Raw genomic sequence first — 7,787 nt, 5'->3', positions numbered from 1 at the left:
AACACTTGCGCAGTAATGGAGGACGCCATGGAAGTGCTGAGTCCTTGCGCTTGTTTGAAGTTATTTCAATCACAACTTGTTTGATTTCTGCTTTAGCTGCCGCTAAATTCCAGCTAAATAGCGTAGCTTCTTAAGCTTCTCGTTGCCGTTTGTTTGTTTACATTTGTTGATTGTTTACCAAGTGCCACAAGTCCAAGCATAAGAAGAAGAATGAGAGTAAATAAGACGTTTGGCGCTCAGAATTGCAAACGCTTGATTTGCATTATACGCTCTTTGTTTGCAATTAATTGTTGAGACGTTTATAAATACAAACAAACCAAAATTTATTCTCAGGCTAGCCGATAAGAGGTGGTGAACGAGGTGCGAAAGTCAAAGTGCTACAATCAGTGTTGCCGGAACTTTTTGGGCCGACCGTCTAAACTGGCCAAATAAAAAACACTTAAAACGGCAAAAAATTTTCAGCTAAAGTTAAAAAGTCTTATTTGAATAAAGTTGAAAAACAAATAAATTCATTAAATTATTTTTAGTTAACAAATTATGAAATTTCAGCACAATGTTGCCAAAATTTTTTAACTTTTTAGTCAGCTTTAGAAAAAATTATGGTATGCAGTCTATTAAATTATAATTAATGAGGCGCAACTTTGAACTAGCGAGATCTTAGCGCTGATTTTTGGCATTTTTTTTAAAGACGGTGTTACTATATTTGCCATACAAAGTATGCTCAACCAGTTTTTATATGTAAAAAATGCGAAACACCGTCAACAAAAAAATTGCCAAAAATCCGCGGTAAATGCTAGATATATTAGATTTTTACTTTATTATACTAAAACTTAAAATTTCTAAAGATGCTGATTAAAAAGTTAAAAATGTTGGTGAAAATTTGCAAAATTTTCATAAGGTTTTTACAAAGTATGAAGTTTGAATTTAAATGGTATTCTCTCAGCTATCAGCTATATTTTCATGAAAAAGAATAAACATTAAATTGACTAAAGAAAAATAGCCAAAAGTGGCTAAAATGTCGCGTCCCAGTTTATATTTGGGTCGGTGTGTATATGCTTAAAATAAAATTCGTTGAAATCGGCCCAGTATCTGAAGATTTCTCGGATTAGAAAAAAATGTCTTTCAATTGTAACGGGTGATTTTTTTGAGGTTAGGATTTTCATGCATTAGTATTTGACAGATCACGTGGGATTTCAGACATGGTGTCAAAGAGAAAGATGCTCAGTATGCTTTGACATTTCATCATGAATAGACTTACTAACGAGCAACGCTTGCAAATCATTGAATTTTATTACCAAAATCAGTGTTCGGTTCGCTTTACGTCCGATTTATGGTCTACATAATCGACCAAGTGAGCAAACAATTAATGCGATTGTGACCAAGTTTCGCACTCAGTTTACTTTATTGGACATTAAACCAACCACACGAATGCGTACAGTGCGTACAGAAGAGAATATTGCGTCTGTTTCTGAGAGTGTTGCTGAAGACCGTGAAATGTCGATTCGTCGCCGTTCGCAGCAATTGGGTTTGCGAAACACATTTCGAACCGAACACTGATTTTGGTAATAAAATTCAATGATTTGCAAGCGTTGCTCGTTAGTAAGTCTATTCATGATGAAATGTCAAAGCATACTGAGCATCTTTCTCTTTGACACCATGTCTGAAATCCCACGTGATCTGTCAAATACTAATGCATGAAAATCCTAACCTCAAAAAAATCACCCGTTATATACATACAAATGTAACACAGTTCGGCATTGAAAAATTTCTCCGAGATAAGGCTACGCATTTTTAATAGATTTTGGGTCGCTAAATTTGTAAAAATGGAAGCTTAGAACTTTTTTGCACATCGGCTAAAAAATCGGCTGTCGGCTAAACCAAATTTTCGCCGGCTGTTTGCTTTCGCAACCGGCTAAATTTAGCCGGAAAACGGCTGAAATGGCAACACTGGCTCCAATACTTTCGATTTCATTTAATAAAATCAGCGCAAAAAAAAATTGCAATGATAATATGTGGCGCTAGGGTACTTCATAGATTGTTAGGAAATGCCTATAAAAAGGTATAGGCACATACATACATAGGAACGTAAGTATGTATTCAAATACCATAATTAAATACAACTAAGCGGACTGATTAAAAAGAGATCGCACACCAACAGAGAGACATTCAAAAACTAGCATTATGGAAGAGAGGAGAGTTTATTTATTTACATTAGTAAATACTGAATAAGTGAATTTTTAACGAAGGCTTTTAGACCTAGAAGCAGTGCTGCCACTTTGGAAATTATTACCAAAATTGGTAGAAAAAAGGTAAATTTTTTTCATTTTTATAGATTTTAGTTTAAGTATTTTGTTTGGAAACAAATAAAACTCTTCGTTCCCGCTTTAATATTCGTAGTTATCTTTATATTATGAATCATTCTCCAAAAGTGTAGCCCATTTTATTGTATTAGTTTTGGCACGCTTCAATGCACACTTTATATACATACGCATACATAAAATTTGTTGAATTTTCCTAAATGTAGTATGTATGTATATATCTTGAAAACTTGATTTATATGGGTTTGGTTAAAGCGCAAACCATACTCCTATACAAAAAAATAGCAAATAAAATTTTGCTTGGGAAACATTGGTATTTGTCTATACTCTGCAAAAAATGCGACTAATCGAGGATGACTCCGGGAGCAATCGCAAAGAAAGATGCGACTAATACCACTTTTGATCGCTTTATACGGAATGAACTGTTCGCTTTTGTTCGAGCATGTCCTATGAAGAGACTAATTGTTCGCCTTTATACCCGAACGGGTATAAAAAGCGACTAGTCACTTTTCAAAATTAAAGCTAAAAATTTGCGCCAGCTGCGATTCGAACCAGGGTGCTTAGGTTTGTTAGGCGAATACTCTCTCTATTTGCAAACGCCGCACATGAAACTTAATGCCTAACTGTACCTGATTGAGACCAATCTCGGAATACTCTCTTTAGAGATTAGTTGCACAATTTTTTCCAGTGGAAGTTTTTTCAAATGGTGAAGTTTCTTTTTTGCCTTTACTTTCATCATTTCCGATTTTGGTAGAAAGAAACCGAGAAGATGATCACAAATACCATATCATTAGAAAGGCAAAGTAAAATAATATCACGTTTTAATTTTAATTTAAATAACTAAAAAAGTAGAACAAATCTATAGTTTTTATTAAAATAACTAAAAAAGTAATTGGTAAATATTTTCCAGATATTCTTTAAAGTGGATTGAAAGTATTTTTTTTTCGTCAGTGGCAACCCTGTCTGGAAGGCACATCTTATTTTTTATATGCCAAGGCCAAAGTTCGTCGATTCGACACTCGCCTATTTGCATTTGAGTAGTCCATTTCCAAAAAGCGTAATTTTATAACAATAAGCCACAAATAAAAAAAAACGACTATGACAACAAGTAACATCTAAATGTAATCTTTGTTTTTATTAACTGAAAGTTTGGATAAATAAGAGCCTAATAAAATTATACGACCTATGTTTTCTATGTTCATTAGAAGATGGAGATTTTAGAAAATTTATAAATATGTATGATAGCTACTTTTTCAAGAAGAGTTAAAATTTCATGCTGTTTTTCAGAATATTGAAAGATTTTGGACTGTGTTGTTAGTGGACATGAGACTACTTTAAATACGTTACCATTCAAAAACTAAAAATCGAAAAAATTTTTGCGTAGCGCACTTTGCTAATTCTGCAGTGCTTCCGATGTTAAATAAATTCGAGGGTTTTAAGTGTTTTATAAAAACTGTATTTCTGGTATGTATTTGTTTAATCTTTTCAGATTTTGTAAACACTTTTTTAACTTACTAAAACAAACCCATAAACTGTTTTTCAGTCTACATACATAGTTAAGTATTGTGCAGTTTGAGATCTTCGAATAAAGTAACTAAAATCACTTTTTTCCATAAGTGTAACAAAACCTTAAAATAAATTAATTAAACTATAGAACGAATTTAATTTCTTAAATACAATAAATTTTAAATACACACGTTCTTACGGACACAATTATTTTGACGACAGCACGACATCTTGGCTGCAGGACTGCAATTGTCGACGTCGCCAAATTAAATCTATTTCTAATTTTGCCGGCGACAATGAGTAGATGTAGTGCTGCAAAATTAAATTGTCGCAAAATTAATCACATATTCTTGATTGTTCATGTTTTTCTTATTTACTTAAATAAAAATACACAATTTGTGAAATAAATATACCAAAATGTCAAACTTTAAAATCAGCTGTTTGCTATGTCGCTGAGGTCTTCAAAATGTTTAAGAAGCTGGCTTCAAGGCGACATTTGTCGACAAAATGATGTCGCTGTCGTTACGTCGTGAAGTTGCAGTCGTCAAAGTGTTCCGAGCTTTATGCTTACCGCATGTGATTTTTGGCAATTTGCACAGTAAGGCACGGTGCACATAGTGCGATACGATATGCGATGCGATATGCGATACGATATGGATGCGCCATCGACATGCTGAGTACGTGGTAATTGGTAGGAAGCGATGAAAACTGTGCACACTTGCACGACAGCGACACCGATGCGATATAATATCGCATGTGTATCGCACGTGCGACACGGTTTTCTGAACGAGGTGAGATTTAGCATTGCGCGGTATTTTTTGCAATAAGCATGCCCATTTCACAGGCGGAAGCATCTTCCTCATTTTTTTTTTGTCGAATTTATAAAAAAAAACCCCATGTTTATGAAACTATACAGACAAAAAAACGACTGTACAACAGACATGACTAGTTTGTCATGGAGAAATATAGCATCTGAGGTCAAGGACACAGGTATATGCACAAAAGAATATTTTTTGTGATGGTTTATTTGCCTTTGTTTTCACATCTTTAAAAATAAATTTAAAGAATCCAATAATTTTAAACCTATTTATTTTTGATTTTGAATAGCAAACAAGATTGGATTTAAAAAATTAAAAATCAGATCGTAATAAAATATGTATATTGAATTAAAGGTAATGACTTGCCATTTCTAAATAATATAAATTTATTTAGCATTAAAAATGCCTTTTTTACAAAACCGTTATTTTATGTAAGAATTTCGAAATTTTTTTTGTTTTTTTAGTAGATATTTTTGGCTTAAAAATATAAAAAGAATATAAATTTTGTACATCAGCTGAAATATCAGTTAATTATCTTTATTCTCACAACATTAATTGGTTATGTAGATCATAAGATATTAATATTTTAAAATAACGAAACGCTTTTCTTTAACCTCTTATTTGCATCTTCTTTACTACTACATATGATCGGATGACCAATGAACAGAAAGCCTAGTATTTATACAAAAAATTATGCTGAAAACTATGAGAGCATTAAAAAAATATGAAAACAAAAATTCGCCTCGTCGATACGACGAAGAAGTGCCATCTAGGGTTAATCAATGAGAAGAATGAGAGTCTCTAAGCAGTTACATATTGTAAATAATACGCTTATTTGCTGTGCTCAGCTGTTGGTGGGGGAGGCGGCGGCGTGCAGGCTAATACAACTATTTACCGACTTAGCAAAACACTATTTCAAATCTAAAGTAAAAACAAAGTTAAATTAAATAAGTAAAGGTTGCATTAATTTTATCAGTAAAATATTAGAGATTAAATCTTATTTTGAGCAAATAACAGTTCGGGCGTAAATTATATTGGGTTTAGCTAAATTGTGCTGCAGTCTACTTTTTGATCACATTTTCAATTGAACCGATGATTTCAGAAACCCTTCAATTGCCAAAAGTTCGGTTTGGAAAAAACAAAAAAACTGGCCTATGCGGAAAGCAATTTTTTTGGGGGGGATTGAAGATATTTTTTATTGAGAATAATTACAATATCGAGTACTTTTTTAAAAGCAAATAATTTTAAATAATTTTAATTGTTAATTTAAATTTAATTTTACATTTTTCACTTGGAGTTTTTGGAGTTTTTAGCAAATTTAATTGTTGTCGAATTGAATAGATATGTTTATATATTTCCAATTTAAAATTTGAATGAAGAACATACAAAAGTTCCTTTTTTGAAGTCGGTTAATTCGGTTTATGAGTACCGTTAATTTCTTCCTGACATAATGATCGGAGCTAATCCAAATTAATGTGGGACCACCCTTGAGATACCTCTTTTCTGTTAAAAAAATATCAATCGAAAACGGCATAACGAAAAGTTATTCGGTGTATGTACAAAAAATAAAAATAAATAAATAAAATATTCCGATGAATTGAAAACCAACTCTCTAAAAAACATACATCCATTCATTCCATTTAACAGTCTTACGGCAATTATTCCTGGCGCTTACTTTCAAAGAAGAATATTTTGTTTTTAACCTATTTTTGTGTATGCTTGACGGATTTCTGAAATAATCGGTTCAATTAGAAGAAACGGTACCTACACATGTACATATGTATTTCAGCAACAACGCGGTGAATGTTAGTCCAATATCATTTGTTTATCAGCGTAGATTAGAACCATATTTTAAGGTAATAAAATAGTGAAAAAAAGCTTTTTAAATAGACTTTTATTTTCTGTAGTTTATAGCTGTAATATTTTTGCTTAGGAATGGAGAAATCTGAAAAATCTCATAGATTGGCGAACTGCCGCGCCTCAAAACACAGGGAGCGAATGTAGCTTACATATTGATGACATGTACAGTTTATATTTTTTAACAATTTCCATCAAATCTTTACACAAATGACTAACAGTGGATATTAGCTTGTAGTACCCATAAAGAGGCTAAGTAAATCAGAAAGACTTATGCAAATTCGAAGTTACCACTAGCAATGCGCGGTAACACTAAGGCATAACGAAAAAAAAATTTTTCCGAAAAATTCACGAGGTGTAATTTTTTTAATTTTATTCCATAGTCTAGTACCTAATACCTATCCAAATTTATAAAGAGTTTTTTAAGGGGAAACCATCGCAAATCTGTGTAATATGATTAATATAGCTGGGTGAAAATTTCTCAACTGGACCTCAGATTTCAGTCAAGTTCGAATTTGTGCGTGAAAATTTGTGGGTAGAGAGGTTTATAGATGTGAAGGGGATTTTGGGATTTTTTTTTAATTTTGATTTCAAAAGTTTTTATAAGCAAATATATTTTTAAGCAATCTTTTTTTTCAAAACTCATTTTCTCTGAAAGTATATGACGAAAGTTGATGAAATTTTTTTTTGTAAAAATATATTTTTATAATATAGAAAAAAAAATTTAATACAAACATAATAAATATTAAAGTTGCATTAAAAATATGTTCTCAATGAGTGTTTTCCATTTCGAGAACTGCATTTATTGAAGAAAATATTTGTAAACAAAAAAATTTTTTAGATCTTTTCTGTTTGTCACAGCGCGGACGCATCGTGAACCATGCACGCTCACCGCCTATGCGCGCAACGCGTTCACTAGAAAGTGCGTACAGGAGCAACTAACATTTGGCTCATATTTCCGACTTCACAGCCACACAAAAAAAAAATTTGTGTTCTGACCCAAAGGTCTCACTATGTGCACTTTATGTTTTTGGGGTCGCTGAATCCGAATCCGAGGTCCATTTAACCCCATCAGTTCAGGGTTTTGATATAACCCCAGAAAACCAATATGGCGGACACCTTTTGGAAAAATTCATCGGATTCGCTTGAAACTCGTTACTCGGGGGTTTTCGGGGTCGCTAATTACGAATATGATATTATTTTTTCAAAATTCAAAATGGCGGATCCAATATGGCGGACACATTTTTGTAAAATTCATCGGATTCGCTTGAAAATCGTTACTCAGGGG

Source organism: Rhagoletis zephyria, unplaced genomic scaffold, assembly GCF_001687245.7.
Source record: "Rhagoletis zephyria isolate East Lansing unplaced genomic scaffold, Rhagoletis_zephyria_1.1 Rzeph_scaffold_03812, whole genome shotgun sequence".
In the NCBI taxonomy this organism is placed as follows: Eukaryota; Metazoa; Arthropoda; class Insecta; order Diptera; family Tephritidae; genus Rhagoletis; species Rhagoletis zephyria.
The sequence above is the reverse complement of the archived record's forward strand: the minus strand, read 5'-3'. Positions refer to the sequence as shown.